Here is a 14864-nt window from a genome sequence, read left to right as displayed (position 1 = left end):
AAAACTGTAGTCTAAAAAATCTGGCCAGTTGAATGTAATGGCCCTGATACACACGAGCCCTTTTTTTTTCTCCAGGATGCAGCCCCTTCCTTGCTTACATTTAGAGAGCAGATGGTCAGCATAAATATGTAGAATGTTTTGTTGTTAAATACAGAAAACATTGAGCACTAAATATAATACACATATTGCTTATACCCTCCAGAGCAGCTTTGCAAGTTTCATTGCAGCTTTTGAAACTCTAGCCCACAGTGTGGAAATAGGACAGTTTAATATACTTTCATAGAAGTGCCCTGTCACCTTCTGCCGAACAAATACTTTAAAGCAACGCTCATGACCATTTCTCCAGTGTCAAAATAATTTTTTTAAAAAATTAAATTTGCCTGAAAGTCAAGCATAGCCCCTTAAATAAGTTTCCTACCAATATTTTGTTTGCATGCTACAGACCTCCTTTACAAGGTTAGAGAAGTGAGAGACTTGGACATACATATGCAGATATATTCACACAAAAATTTGTCCAAGGAATGACTGTCCTAAAATCTCTTTACAAAAGTCTCTTAGCCAACCCAGGGCAGGAACAATGCCCTGTGAAGGAGATGATCTATCACAGACCGCAAACAAGTGAATAGATAAAGACACACTCAAACCTGTTTGCAAAACATTCACAGGCTTTAATATATGTGTCCATGCAGGTTTTCCAACCAATTTTGAACCAAGATTCATTTTAAATGTCTCCTCCCCATGCCAAAAAAGCTGGGGTGAATTCACCAGCTGCATTATTTACCACATCTGTCACCTTGCTGTCAACTCCTAGCACTTTTTTTCCCCCACTGCTAACAAAAAGTTCAAAAGGGGAAGATCATCTGATTTTTCTTGACAACCTCTTTTCTGTTTCCCAATCTGCAAGCATATATATTTGACATATTTAGCTCTGGCTGGTTTGTTTCAGGTTTGATACTTCTCAGAAGCTTACTGTATGTGTGTTACCAAATATGTCTCAATATGTATTTTAAAAAAAGGAAAGAAAGGGGAAAAAATCATTCTGTTTCAAATAATGAGCATGTGCACCTTTTTGCCTCAGGCCTTCATACACAATTTAGCCAGAAAGCCAGGGCAGATCATGATTTAGCATTTGACATCTCTTGCCTTCAGGCCAGGGGAGACTAATACAGATTTCTGACTCTGAGCACACCATGGAAAAAAAAGTGAGAGAGAGAGGCCTTTTATTGACTAAATGATAAAGAGGTTTGTAATGATAAATAACAGTCATTTTATTGTGGAATTCCCCAGAAAAGATGCATTCTGCAGTGTCTGAAGAAGCCTAAAAGCCGAAGCTGGTTCCCTGTGGATCCAAACCTGTTAAGCTCCAATCTTTCTGGGCAGAAATAGAGGTCGCAAATTGCATAGGACCTGCACTATTAAAACTGTATAAGCATGATACATAATCACTGCTGCATCCAGGACAGTTAGCACTAAGAGGATTAGCTGAAGGCTGCTTCTGGATTTCACTCCCCCAGTCTACATCTAAAACAAGCCTGGTGCACACCCAGCCTGCTTGAGAATTTTCTGCCAGCTTTGATCGATAGTTTAATTGTAAACTTTGGGAGCAATAATGGATAATTCGGCTTGAACCGTCCATTATAAGCGCTGTTGCTGAGGATGGAGCCTTCAAAATTAAACAAGAGTTGTGTAATATTATTACATCTGTACCACTCACTTACAGTTAAATTTCATTTACAAATACTGTCTTGACAATGTATGGAGTTCAATAAACATAGGCCCAGGTGGGTTGAGCGGGGAAAAGAAAGAGAAAAGAAGCTAAAGCAAATTATTTGCCATCTATTCCTGAAAGGTTTCTATGTTAACTTCATATATTAAAACACATAGAAATAGAAATAGGAATTGAGAGAGAAGAGATAGAGGTAGAATCAAGCATAGATCTAAGTTGCTGTTACTGTTTTGACTGCAGCACTGTGATGGAAACATACCTAAATATCTGTGAGGGATCACAGTATGGCAGTAGAAGTAGAAAAACGTCCCAGGGAAGAGGTAAACATGTTGCTCAGACCATATAGTCTGTGGCAATATCAAATTTTCATTAGTACCTAAAGCAGTTGGTTGAGCTAGACTGGAGATATTTGTGCTGTCATATGGGTCATTTTCTAAAACACTAGAAGAAACAGCAGTATTCTGTGGTGAGAAATCACCCTGTCTTGGAAGATGAATGTATAAAATGGCCAGGAATTTAGCTATCAAGCTTTCTGGCAAACACTCTGCAGTATTACACATGCAGAACACTTCCATCCAGTTCTAAACTGAGTAATGAGGAAGTGAAGCCTGTAAGAACATGGAATTTGAAATAAAAGAAGCAGTTGTGCAGGCACAGACCTAATTCTGTTTACAGCAGCAAGATGCAAGCATTTCCCTAATTTTATTATGTATCTCTCAGTTGAATGGACAGAATTTGTTTAAAAATGAGAACACAGGGTCAGTAGCAGTTTGTGCTACCAGATTTACAATGAATTTAGGATCTCAAGTTAAGTTTACACCATATTTTAGAACACCATTAAACATTCCACAACTAACTGGAATTGAAATGAATTCCCTAATCCTGAAAAGATGTGTTAGTTGGGAAAGAATGAAAAGGTCACAAAGAGCTTTCTGATCCCTTACAAATACTATTGACTTCCATCAAAATTCCTTAGTTTTCACAGTTGAGCTCTAATATTTTGTACAAATGACTGGGATTCAAGACTGGAAATATTTCGGTCTTGTTTTCTTTTTTTTTTTTTTGAGAAAATGGCATCCATATTTATTGGTAAAGTAATCTAAAACTCGCCCTATATGCTTTCTCATGACTGGCTAGTATGCAGCTAAATGCATGGTATTCTCACTGCCTTTCTTATCACCCAGCTAGGACACCTAACAGAAAGCTGTCTAGCATGAAAAAGAAGGAGCATAAAAGTATCAGGGTTATTCTTTGTTTTTTTGCAAAACCACTTGGAAAATTAAGCAAAGAGAAAACAAATGGTAGCAAATCGGCAGGTGTAATTTCCAGGACAGGAAGTTGCTGAGCTTGGCAGATGAAGCCAAGTAGCATTGACCTGTGCACCGCAACTGCTCTCGCACTGTGTATAAGCCATTCCTGTTGAATGGCTCTAACTTTCATGGCTCAGAAGTTTTCAAAGAAATATCCATATCATTTCACTCCTTTTCTTTTATGGCAAAGATGTACTTGTTCCATCTATAATATGTTATTTGTAAAATTATGCCGATGTCAGCATCATAAAGTAACTGCAGGATTTTAGCCTTTCACTGTGGTTTTCTCTTTTAGGGAATGAGGAAAATAAAGGTTTTGTTTGCTGATCATTGGTTTATAATGCTACCATATCACTCTCCAGAGCAGTCCTTATTCCATGAAAGACTCCCACAACCTGTGGCAAAAAAGGCCTATGGCTCTAATACTGTATGCTCAGAGAGAATTAAACTGCAATCTACCATACCAGTAATGCAGCACTCTAAGATCACACTGTTAGTGATTTTGGATGGATCGAAAGAAAAATCTGTACGTAAGCAGCCCACAACTTGTTTTCTACTTTCACATTCAAATCCCAAGTAGAAGTACAGTTCCCCAAATGAGGACTGTGGGTTAGGAAAGAGCACAGATCCGGACCTCACAGTCTGTTGAATACCTCATGTTTTGTAGACTATCTCTCTATACTCAGTACAACAGCGATATGAAATTAGGTACTAATCATCAGAAATGAGTTTACTGATGTTACACTGATGCTAGGGTAATTATTCAACTTAAAAATAGAACAGCTCTGTGCTTACAACTGAAGGCCTGAGCCCTTACGGCCTCCCTCTTCATGGGGAAAAAAGAAGCAGCAGCATCATACCACTCAAAATTCTTACTAAAGACCTTCTGCAAGACTTTGGACAATTTTCCTACATTCCCTGTGCCTTGGTGTCTTTGACAGGACAGTACAAATAATGATTTTGTAAGTCGAGCTGAGGGGCTGTGTAAATATTTAAAAATTGCAGTATGATGTGCAGTTTAATTCGAAATAATGAAAATGTCCCATGTAAAATGTTGTGCCTATGATAAGTTCTTACCTTCTGCTGCTTTCCTGCTGTGATTTACACAGCTGGTTTAATTTTCACATTTCCAGCTCAGCCTATTTAACACTCAGTTCCTGAATACGTAGGCGAATACTGCAAATTGCACCAAGCAAATAATACATGGATTTTATAGCTGAAGATTCAGGTAAGATTTTGGTTTATTTAAGAGTTCTATTTGTTTTTTTTTTTCCTTTAAATTGATCATACAATATTTTTGCCAAATCTTTAACCTAATCAGGCAAATATTAGCAGAATGTGACAGTCAGTTATCAACTACAAGCACAAGCCAGTTTACGAGCAATACTACTTGGCAAAGGATCCTTCAAGGCTAAAAATGTGAATGGACTGAAGTTGGCAACATACAGCCGTTTCACAGGATATCAAAGCTAAAAAAGAAATATAAGTAAAATCAACAGTCTCCAACACATTTTCCAGCTTCTGTGGGTCCTTTACACATAAATAAATTAAGGCAGAACTCTGTATGTGAAAATAAGGTGGGAGTTGTGCTTGGCCTGGTTACCGTGGAGACTGACACAGTTTGATCTATTAAATTGTGTCCTGTGGTCACAAGCCATCACCTAGTGCTCTACAAACAAGGATAAGTAGTTAGCATTTCTCAGAATGGAGACAATGTTATCCCATTTAGTGATTTAATAAATGCTGGAGATTTCCTCCTCCCTTTCATGAGAAACAGATTAAGGACAATGTATAATGTTTGAAGAGAAAAAAAGTAAGCTACATACATAAGCTAAGTCCTTTTGGTCATGTAAGTAACAGTATAGTTTGGCCTTTGGGAATCATTGGTTTTACTTAAAATGGAGAGACCAAAAATCATATGAGCCAACTGAAACATCACTATTCACTTTAATGTCGCTACCTCCTTTTTCCGCTTCCTGGGGGTAGCCATCACTCTCATGACTCTGTGTCTGTGTGTCCCAATTTCCTCTACCCTCCTCCCCCCATTTTTTTTCTCTTGTGTTCCAAGTTCCTGAAATTTCCATCAGAAAGCTCAGCTAAACCATAACAAAGAGACATACAGAACCAAAGCACTGAAGATAAACACACCTAATTATTTGGTGCATATAGGCTTACTTCGCACTATCATCACTCATATCTCTGGGTGTGTTGCTCTCGGATGAGCTCTGATCCTTCAGACCTCTTGTCTCTTTATTGGACTTGACAAGCAGTGAATGTCCACAGCCCTTTCTTATCCAGAGCTGGGTATTGGAAGGCTTATCAAAACCTTTCAGAGGGACAAAGGCTCTCAGCAGGCTCATGCAAAATGAACTAAACTAGCATTTGCAACTGTGGAGTTGCATATTCCCAGTTCTCCTTGGCTCTCAGCAGCATTTTTACTCAAGACTAATTTCATCTTATTTTATCTGATAAGAGATTTTTAAAAATACACATTTTTGGTGGAGATAGAGTATTCATGTGGGCATTCAGCCATCTCTTTCAGAAAGAATAAAGTACTTTTCTGAAAGCTCTTTAGTTTTCTGTTTGTAGAGTAACTTCTTGGCAGATGCTGGTTAATTGATATGCACATTTCCAAGGTCACTTTTCACAGTGAAATAAATACTTCTCTCTGCTCCCTTCCTAACTCCCTGTGTTTCCCTCATGCTGATACCTATGACAACAGGACTGTGTGTTTGAAGCATGGGATCACACTCAAATTTTCACAGGCATACACCTTTCCTTGAAACAGGTTTGTGCTGTCTACCCAGCAGTGCTTCTGATGGCACATATGACACTGTGAACAGCTTGGGAAGAAAGAATCACAGAAATCTGGCTCAAAGTAGAAACACCAGTTTGGAAAGAGCCTCACTTGTTGGTAACAAGGTTTATAACCACAAGAAAACCATCACTAAGAAATACTGGTCTTCTGATTCACTGTTTAGTAGGATCCTGTTCCATAGCCCCCAGCTCTGGCTGAGCTCCACTGCCATTATAAACCCATGATAAAACTCCTCTTGATTTTAACAGGATGAGTTATGCCAGTTATACTGCTTCTTTTTAAAGCCCTTCCCAGAGCACTCTTATAGCCAAATCAGATATACGCAATCAACAGGGTTTATTTAGTTACTTACTGTCCTTCAAGCTTTTGCAGCATATTACGGCCTGTGATTTGCTAGAAGAGGCTTGTGTTCAGCTCCAATGTCTCCATTGCCTCTGAGCGGCTCCTGCTTCCAATCACTTGGTGGTGCTACAGGAGAAGCAGAAGGAGCCCTTTTCTGGTTTGGTCAGAGTGAACTCCTTGTTCCTTCTTTTCTTGAAATGGCTAATGAAAAGGATAGACCAGAAACGTGTTTTAGCCAGTCAGGGAGACAACTGACCAGATGTTTACTCATATACCCGTGGTCCATATCAGCTGCATCATTTTTAGCACCCGTTGGAAAACAAGACAATAACTCTTTCCAGGCCATGCAGTGGTGGGATCCATGCCCAGCATAAGGAAACCATCCACCTTTTAAAGTTAAATGGGCCCTATCTTTGGGATTAAAATATGTCATTTATAACGTAGTAGTAGGCAGGTGCATCAACATGGTTGTGAGGCGATATGTATTAAACAAAAGATAATCCATGCCATGACAATCCTAAAGTTGCAAGACAAAAGAAGGTGGGCAGCAGAAAGACCAAATATTGGCATACGAGAGATAGTTGCTACCACAGTTCTACCAGACCTTTGTCAGGAATTCAGAAAAGGCTCTTCAGCAGAGACAACAATGAAACTTACAGTAAAAGTAAGCTGAGTTCTGAATCATGGCTTCACCAAATCTTCACCAGCTCTTGTCAATCACTTTAAAGAAAAGACTTATGGAAATTAAGAGAAAGAGAACACTTGTGTACATTTTATAAAATTTTGAAGAGAAGGAAAGGCAGTTCCATACCCTGCAGTGGAATTATATAGGAAAACTTGAAAACATATAGATAGGCTGTCTTCTATTACATTGCACGTGTTGGTAGACTGATTTTTGTAAAAACATGGTTGCTTAACCTCTAAGACATTAGTTGCAGTACAAGTGATGTTCAAGTGTTGGCTAATCATAGTGGAAGAAAAGCCCTCACAACAGCTTCTTCTTGACATCTTCTACCACTTCGGTTAGCTCAAAATAGCGAAGTCAACACTCCTAGGAAAGCTAAGCTAAGCTAACAGCCTCTGTGCACGTGGGAGTCAGAACTCCAGTTTGAATGATGAAACCTGCAATATAGTCATATCCATGCAAAGGCAAATTTTCTTTGCATGATGCTTTTATGAGGATCAGCAACTGAAGGAAACAGACGTTGCTCTAAGCTTTGGCAATGGCTAGTTCAAAATCCCTCAGCAAAGAATCACTCACAAAAAAAAAAGACAATAATTCCCTCATGCTGACATCTGCTTCCAGTCCTTACTGTAGTGGCAATTCACCTTCACAGTGTTAAACATATTTCCGTCTGCAGGCTGCCAAAACCCAGCATTTACTATTGAGTAGAAATGAACCGACTTTAGAGTACAATAGAATGGATTTTTTCCCTTTCTGCGTGGGTGTTTCTTTACTTGAAAGAAAGCTACTGTATAAAAGACAAGGAAAGCAACTTTGAAGTGCATGTGCCATTTTAAAATAAAGGCTCCTTCTCACATACTCAGAATTTTACCAAGAAGTAGCAATTACAGGATTATCTGTTACTTCGAACATGAATTCTTTGGATCCTGTTCTTGCCTCAATTTATTACATTAATAATTATGTTTTAAGCAGTCTGGGCCTCTTTTTTTGTATTTATAAGCTGTAGTTCAGTACTTATTGTGCAATCATAGAATTGCTCACCAAAAGAGAAGTTTGCTTTCCATCCTGTTATAACAAGTTTCAGCAGGTAGTTAATTAACAAAAAAATATTTCCTCAGTCCCTTTTCAGGAAGAAAGACAGTAGACAAGTGATGGTTGTCTGAATGAGGTTTGCGTTTTCTTAAAGACCTGATGAAGTAAGTATGCTTATTCCTCCATAAAAATTTGCATTTGGAATTTGGAAAAGCTGTTTTCAAGGCAGTCAGAAAACCATGCGAGTACTAAATAATTCTTTTCAAGCAAACCAACAGCTTTTATTAGCATACATGCCCTGATCAAGAAGATGGGTATTCTTGTCCAAATAGCTGACTGCAACCTAATTGTAACTCTGAAGCAAGACGTCCACAGGGTTTTAGAACAGCCAGTGGTGCAGGCGCTGCCAGGGGATTGAACTGTGGCAAGCAGGGACCTGCACTAAGGGACAACACAGGCAGTCTCTGCAAGGCCAAAGACAAACATTGCTGTAAAGGGCTCAACAGCTGCTGTCTAAGGTGCCCTAAACATACATTGGGATAATAACATGCACCAGGTCAGGACTCTAGAAAAAAGTTTCAGCATTGGCATTTTACACGAAAGAAATTTGGTCATTCCTGTGGCTCCTTGGGAAGCCCCAGGGGAGGAGACATATAAACACAAATATCTATAAATCAGACTGGAGTCTAACGGCTGCAAAGCTACTTTAAAGTCACTGCAGCTTTCTTTTATGCACCTTGGTCTATAAGTTGGACATTACAGCTTTCAAAAATTTTACTGTTATAATAAACTCAGACAAAGGTTCAGCTGAAAAAAAATATGGAGGGTGGAGCAGGAGGTAATTGAACATGCCAAACAGTAGTTGCTTTTTTTTTCCTGAAAGAGCTATTCCAGAAATGCTACGAATTTCTCTGCCTGAAATGTAAAAAACGAAATTCTAAAGAAAGTTTTTCTTCCTGAAAGGGCAGCTTTAATTTAAAAATTGACCTGTAATTTAAAAAAGGATTTTTTTTTTTAAAGATAGCTTATAAAGCATAATTTGTAACTCAGTCTATGCGGGACAAAGCACACTGATTGATTGGAAATATTCTTTCATTTACTTTTCTTTTTTTTTTAAAGAGAACTAAAAACATTCTGTGCTGGTTCAATCCATGAAAAACAAAATATCTTTTATTCACACCAACAATCATTATACCTGCGCAAGGCACAGAAATCGTATTCTTTTCTGGTTGAGGAAGCTGAGGAAGCAATAGTCCAGTGACTTATGCAAGATAACATACTCTTCCGTTTTCCTTGTTAGTAAAAACTATTAACAGGGCACCAGAAAAAGCTGTCATATCATCTTGCTAGTCTCTGCAAACAAAAAGAAAAAGCCCAAGTGAAACAAGAATTGGAGGTAGATCCTATCGGGGGCATTTTGCATGCACTATGCTTACCATTTTTCATTCTGTGGGTGGTTTGTATTTTTTTTTTCTTGCTGCTGTTGAATTTTTAAATCTGTAAAAGCATTGAGCATAGACCTAGTATCAGAACAGTCAGCAATACTTCACATCATATGGAAGCCTCCTTTATACCCAGGCTTTGATTTTACCTTCTGAGATTTCTAAAGCCATATTCTATGTAAAATAAACACTTCCACCTACATGAGATTTTACACTTGTTTACTTGACAGGCAAACCACCAATATCAAAGAAAATAATTCTGCTTTCAATGGCAGCTCCCAGCAGATCCTGCAAAAATAGTTCTAGGCAGAACAGGAAGACCAGGATATTGATGAAGAACTCATTGGGATGACTACACGCGTGCATAGAAAGAAGTTTGAGTGTACTGGTGACACACACAGTTCTGTATATCTGCTCTAGTTCACCCTGCCTGTTAAGTCTGTGCCCTGCAGAAATACCAGAAGGATATTGACAGAAGGAGGCCTCTGAACTATTTTGTGCTCTATATAGGGAAAAATTGAAACCATGCTACTGGGTGAAACAATGCTTATACAGCTGTTTTTCTATGATCACTGTTTTTGCTGCTAAACAGCGCAGCATTGTTGTTACTGCTTGTGTACTAGGCTTGTACGCATTCGAGATGTACAAAACCCACCTTAATTCCACATTTGTGCACCACCTACCCCCTCAAGATTTTAGATCCTTTCTGGATTCCTGCATTGTACTTCAATTCCAGCAAGAAGTAGCAACAAAAACTATCTTCTTGAATAAGAAATGAAGAAGACATCTTTTTTCTTCCAACAAAAAGCATGCCTATGATGCCTTATAGGCAGCTTGAGACTTTTAATTCTTTAAAGCTTCCAGCCTGAGCAAGAGGAAAGTAATAATTTCAGCTTTCTAATTCCATGCATGTCCCCCAGAAACATTCTAGTTCTATCCCAACCACAGAATTCCCTGCTTTCCAACTACAGGCATGTGTTAGCAAAGCCTGGACAGAAAATGGCCTAAAATGAGACCACAACATTCATTTTTATTTTTGACTCTTGGCACTGAAACAAAGGTCAACAAAAATGCCACAAAGGCATATTGAAAATTGTTTCCAGAGGACAAAGCTAAAATCTGGACTTCACCACCTTTTGTCCTGCAGATAAAGATTGCTAGAGATAGCCTCTGTTCTAAAGTGTTTACAGACTGTAGAGGAAGCAGACATGCAATTTGCCTAAATAAGCATGAAAAGATGATCGCAAACTGAGATGATCCTGTTCTGTTCATGTTCTACATAGATTAGCACAGAATAGTTTCTGCATTTAGATTTGCATGAATATTTTGCCTGCCCTGTTGAGATGATTCAAAATGGACGAAGGCTACAAAACATGCTCTTTTCAGTGGAAGACCATCTCTTGAGAAAATACCAACATTTGCACTGGCAACCCTTGAATTAAAAGCCTCCTACACAACTCTTGTACTGCAGGTGCTGCCCTGCATTTATGTCATAATCCCCTTTTTAGCAAGAACTCTCTTGTGCAGAAATATGAGCCTGGTCTTTCACATGTCCCAGGAAGTAAACGTGTGTGATACCTGTCTTATTCTGTATACCAAAGACAACCCGTGTATCAGACAGGAAGATAATATTACATATCCTTGCACATTGTGGAAGACCATGGTGAAGATCAAGTTCCAGACTACTGATCACAAAGCTACTTCAGGAGCAACAGCCAGCAGTCAGTGAGAGGTGGAGCAGCACAGGCCAAGTCAGCATCTCTGCACAGAGCTGCAATGGGTGTAAAACACAGCTAGTGAAATGCCTAAGGTGAGAAGAGCTTCTCAGAATACTTTGCAAAATGCACCCTATTATCATGACAAAAAATTCTCACAAAGCCAAGTTCCAGTTTTCCATTTTGCCCGAGCTGTGTTGAGCTACCATACTTTAAACCAGACCTAAATACAAGAAGGCTTTAAACAGTTTACTTTTTGTTACCAGTAATGAAAAAGAATGTCTAACCCTAAGAACAGCCACGAAACAAGATTGTCTCCCAGGTCAGCTTTTGTTGTAACTCCTTCCTAATTATTCCCTGCCTGCTTGTTGTCTGACTCTACACAGCAAAGAATATGTAATTCAAGACATATTTGATGCATGTTTTGAAAACATTAAAAAATTATATTCACATGTTTCAATGTCAGTTTTTAAAGGCAGAATCCTGCACTCTTTTCTGAGAACTGTTATGGTTTCTTCCTGCAATCACATTTTGTAAGTATTAAATCAAGACTACACAAAGCAATTTGTTAGCAATAAATTCAATACAGACACATAATGGTTGTAAGAGATTACAGTTGTGGTAAAATGTTATAATAGAATACTAATTTCTAATTAATTCATAATTGTATAACAGTTTTCCTTTTTCACTTTACAGTGTTAAACAGTAACTCTGTCCATACACATTGCACATCAGTGAAAGAAACAGAATAACTACATACTGAATCATAATTTAATGAAAACAAGCATGAACAAAAGCCATCTCTAGCAGTAGGCATACTTCAATCATCCAAAACAAATATCTGGCAGGACTACTCAGTGGGAACTCTCTTTGGCCTGCATTTCATTTCTTTATCATGAAAATCAGCAGGTTGACCAGGGCTGCAAGACAGAAGATGTTGTGTACCAGACTTTGGAAAGACATGGGATTAGAACATTGTCTGAGACATGCACCTTCTCTCAGGACGCAGAAATACCTCCAGGTTTACTGACTGAGATGTAGCCATAAACACTAAGCATAAGAAAACACAGGAAAACAAGAGACCACCAACCTATCCTGTTCTAATATTTCATTAGAAGTATTTCTCCATTTTCCGAATGCAAGAAGGTCTTTTACCTTAAACAAGGTTTTTCCAGCAGTTATGTTAGGGGAAAGAAAGAAAATGCATAAGTCCTCATGGGAGCTGAAGAACATTACAAATCTTACAGCCACAGTCTGGGGAAAATTCCCATCAGAGTTCTGAGTATGCAAGACCTGCAGCCTTAGGCAAGAATTTGTAATGTTAGAGACCACAAAAATCAGAAACTGGAGAGATCTACTAGGCTTCCAGAGCCATGTCCCTTGCAGACACGTCACAGGACAGTAAGAGCAGGTGATCCACAATTTAGCAATATGGAAGTGTTGTCAAACATAATGTCCCACTGCTGAAAAAAAAGAAATAATTTCAATCAGAAGTCAGAAGCATCCTACGTTTAACCAAAATTTTAGAGAGATGTTTCAACTGAAGGGTTAAAAGGTCTCAAGATGTCCACACAGACAGCTCTAAATCAAAGCAAAGACTCTTAAGTGACTTAAAAGTTGTTGAAAAATGTATGATGATTGCCTGAGTTATTAGTAAAGACATAGTCAGAGGATACTAATACCTTACAAATGATTAACAATTATTTAGTTGAGAGCATGTTAAAAATAAGCAGCCTGTTAATAGACAATAAGAAGGAAATGAGATGAATGTACTCACATGGTAACAAGCTATGATTATAAGTCATACACAGAACAGTATCGACCTATTCAGTAATTTATTAGTCCTTATTGGGCAATGGTTAACTTATACTAATGATTTTATCAATATATTTTTTATATGAAATGTGAATGAAAAGGTGCTAGTGGCAATCCTGGATATGAGAATAACTCTGTTAACAGGCAGACACAAAAATCCAAGGAAGATCTATAAAACAGGCTGTTGAGCATAAATTCTATCATGTAAACATGTAAAAATTGTATAAATAACATAGCTAAAATCTAAAGAAAAAGTTCTGATAAAACTCTAAAGGTAAATAAAGTAATTGATTAGCAGTTTTCAGTTTGGGAAGAAATAGAATGCAAGTCCAACAAGCCAATTAAAGAAAATATATGACAGAGGAAAGTAAGGCAATAGTGGGGATGGAAAAACATGCTAGATTATTTGAGCTAGCCAAAACTAAAAATTAATAGGAGACATAATAAGACCCAAGAAAACCTAGGGCACTATGTATTTGAAATCCAGCATAGAAAAGGAATATTAACTTTTCCTGAAATAAAAAAAAAACAATTTGTTAGTGCCACATATGTATAAGTAGATACTCTAACTCAGTGAAAAATAAAAGAAAATCCAGAACACCGTAACAACAGATGGAAAATAATTTGGACAGCTGTATGAAGATATTTATTATTGACCACCTGCATACAAGAAAACATTCAGTTTATGGAATAATATCAACACTGAAATGGTAATTATTTAAATTTATTAAGTTTATTTACTTCTAACACTAACTTTGTTATGATAAACTCCATCTCAAAGAAAAGGTAGCAGACAAAGATAGGGCACAGAAATTATTGGTGGTACTGAAAAATTTCCACAGAAATAGAAACAAGTCTAACACTATTCCATTGACTGAAACACTAAAAAGAGTTAATAGGGTACAGACAGGCACTGGACAGTGTGGCTATGGGATTAGTGCATCCATGTCTTCCTTTTCATTGGACTTGGGGAAAATGTAATCTTTGCTCCCAACTTGTTCATATACAAATGGTTGTGCTTATCCTGCAGCACGCTGTAAGAAACTCTGTTCTTTCTTAACCATCCATGTTTTGAAATGTTTCTGATTGACTGATGTGCTGTATGATGACAATCTTAAATGCATAGTTCTGCCTCTTTATCACTGCAGTTTTGTGTCAGTGGTTTTTGAACAGACGAGTTTCTTTCATTTATACATGGGGACTGATAGAAAGAATTCAGATATTATGTTAATGTCATTATTTTATTTTCTATTTCATAAACAGTATAACTGTTTTTTAGAACACATTTATTGATTATTGTTCAAAATCCATTATATTTTAGTCCTCTATTACTATTCGAAACAATTCCCAGAGTCATCAAGGTACCCTTATTCACCCGAAGCTTCAGGACTTTCTGAATGAATACAATGCAAGGACCACAAGAGCTAGGTCACAAGAAATGTCTTTTCCTTTCAAAGCAAGTTTCTTTTACTGCGGGCACCGATTCAAGCCTTGCTTTAACAGGCAAAAAATGATGAGTGAGTTAACAGCACAGAATTGCCATGCTGAAAGACAAGAGGAACTGTTCAGTGCAGGTGCAAAATTCCAGGGGCTTGAGGCACATAATGTCAATTCTCATAAGTAATCAACTTCTAGCACTGAGATTATTTCAGGTGCTCATCACTGTTTACACGGAAAATGGTTGTCATTATTTCCTCATCTGGTCACTTCAGAGAACTCCGTAGCATTGAAATAATGCCTTTAAAAATTTGCATGGATTACTGAATTAAATCAAATTGATTTGTTAGCTTGAGGGGGGAGAGGTGAGAAAAAGAACCTTATTGCCATTACTCAGTGAGTTTATTACAGATTGTTCACAAACCAAAAATTACATGCTTTGTTTGTGTGTCGTGGGGCAAACTTGAAACCACAATTGTTTACATGTGCTGCACGCATACACTTTGGGGTTTTAATAGCTGGTTGACAAGAGATTAAAGGCA

This window comes from Phaenicophaeus curvirostris, chromosome 3 (genome assembly GCF_032191515.1).
Source record: "Phaenicophaeus curvirostris isolate KB17595 chromosome 3, BPBGC_Pcur_1.0, whole genome shotgun sequence".
NCBI classification, from domain to species: Eukaryota; Metazoa; Chordata; class Aves; order Cuculiformes; family Cuculidae; genus Phaenicophaeus; species Phaenicophaeus curvirostris.
Note: the sequence above shows the minus strand (reverse complement) of the source record.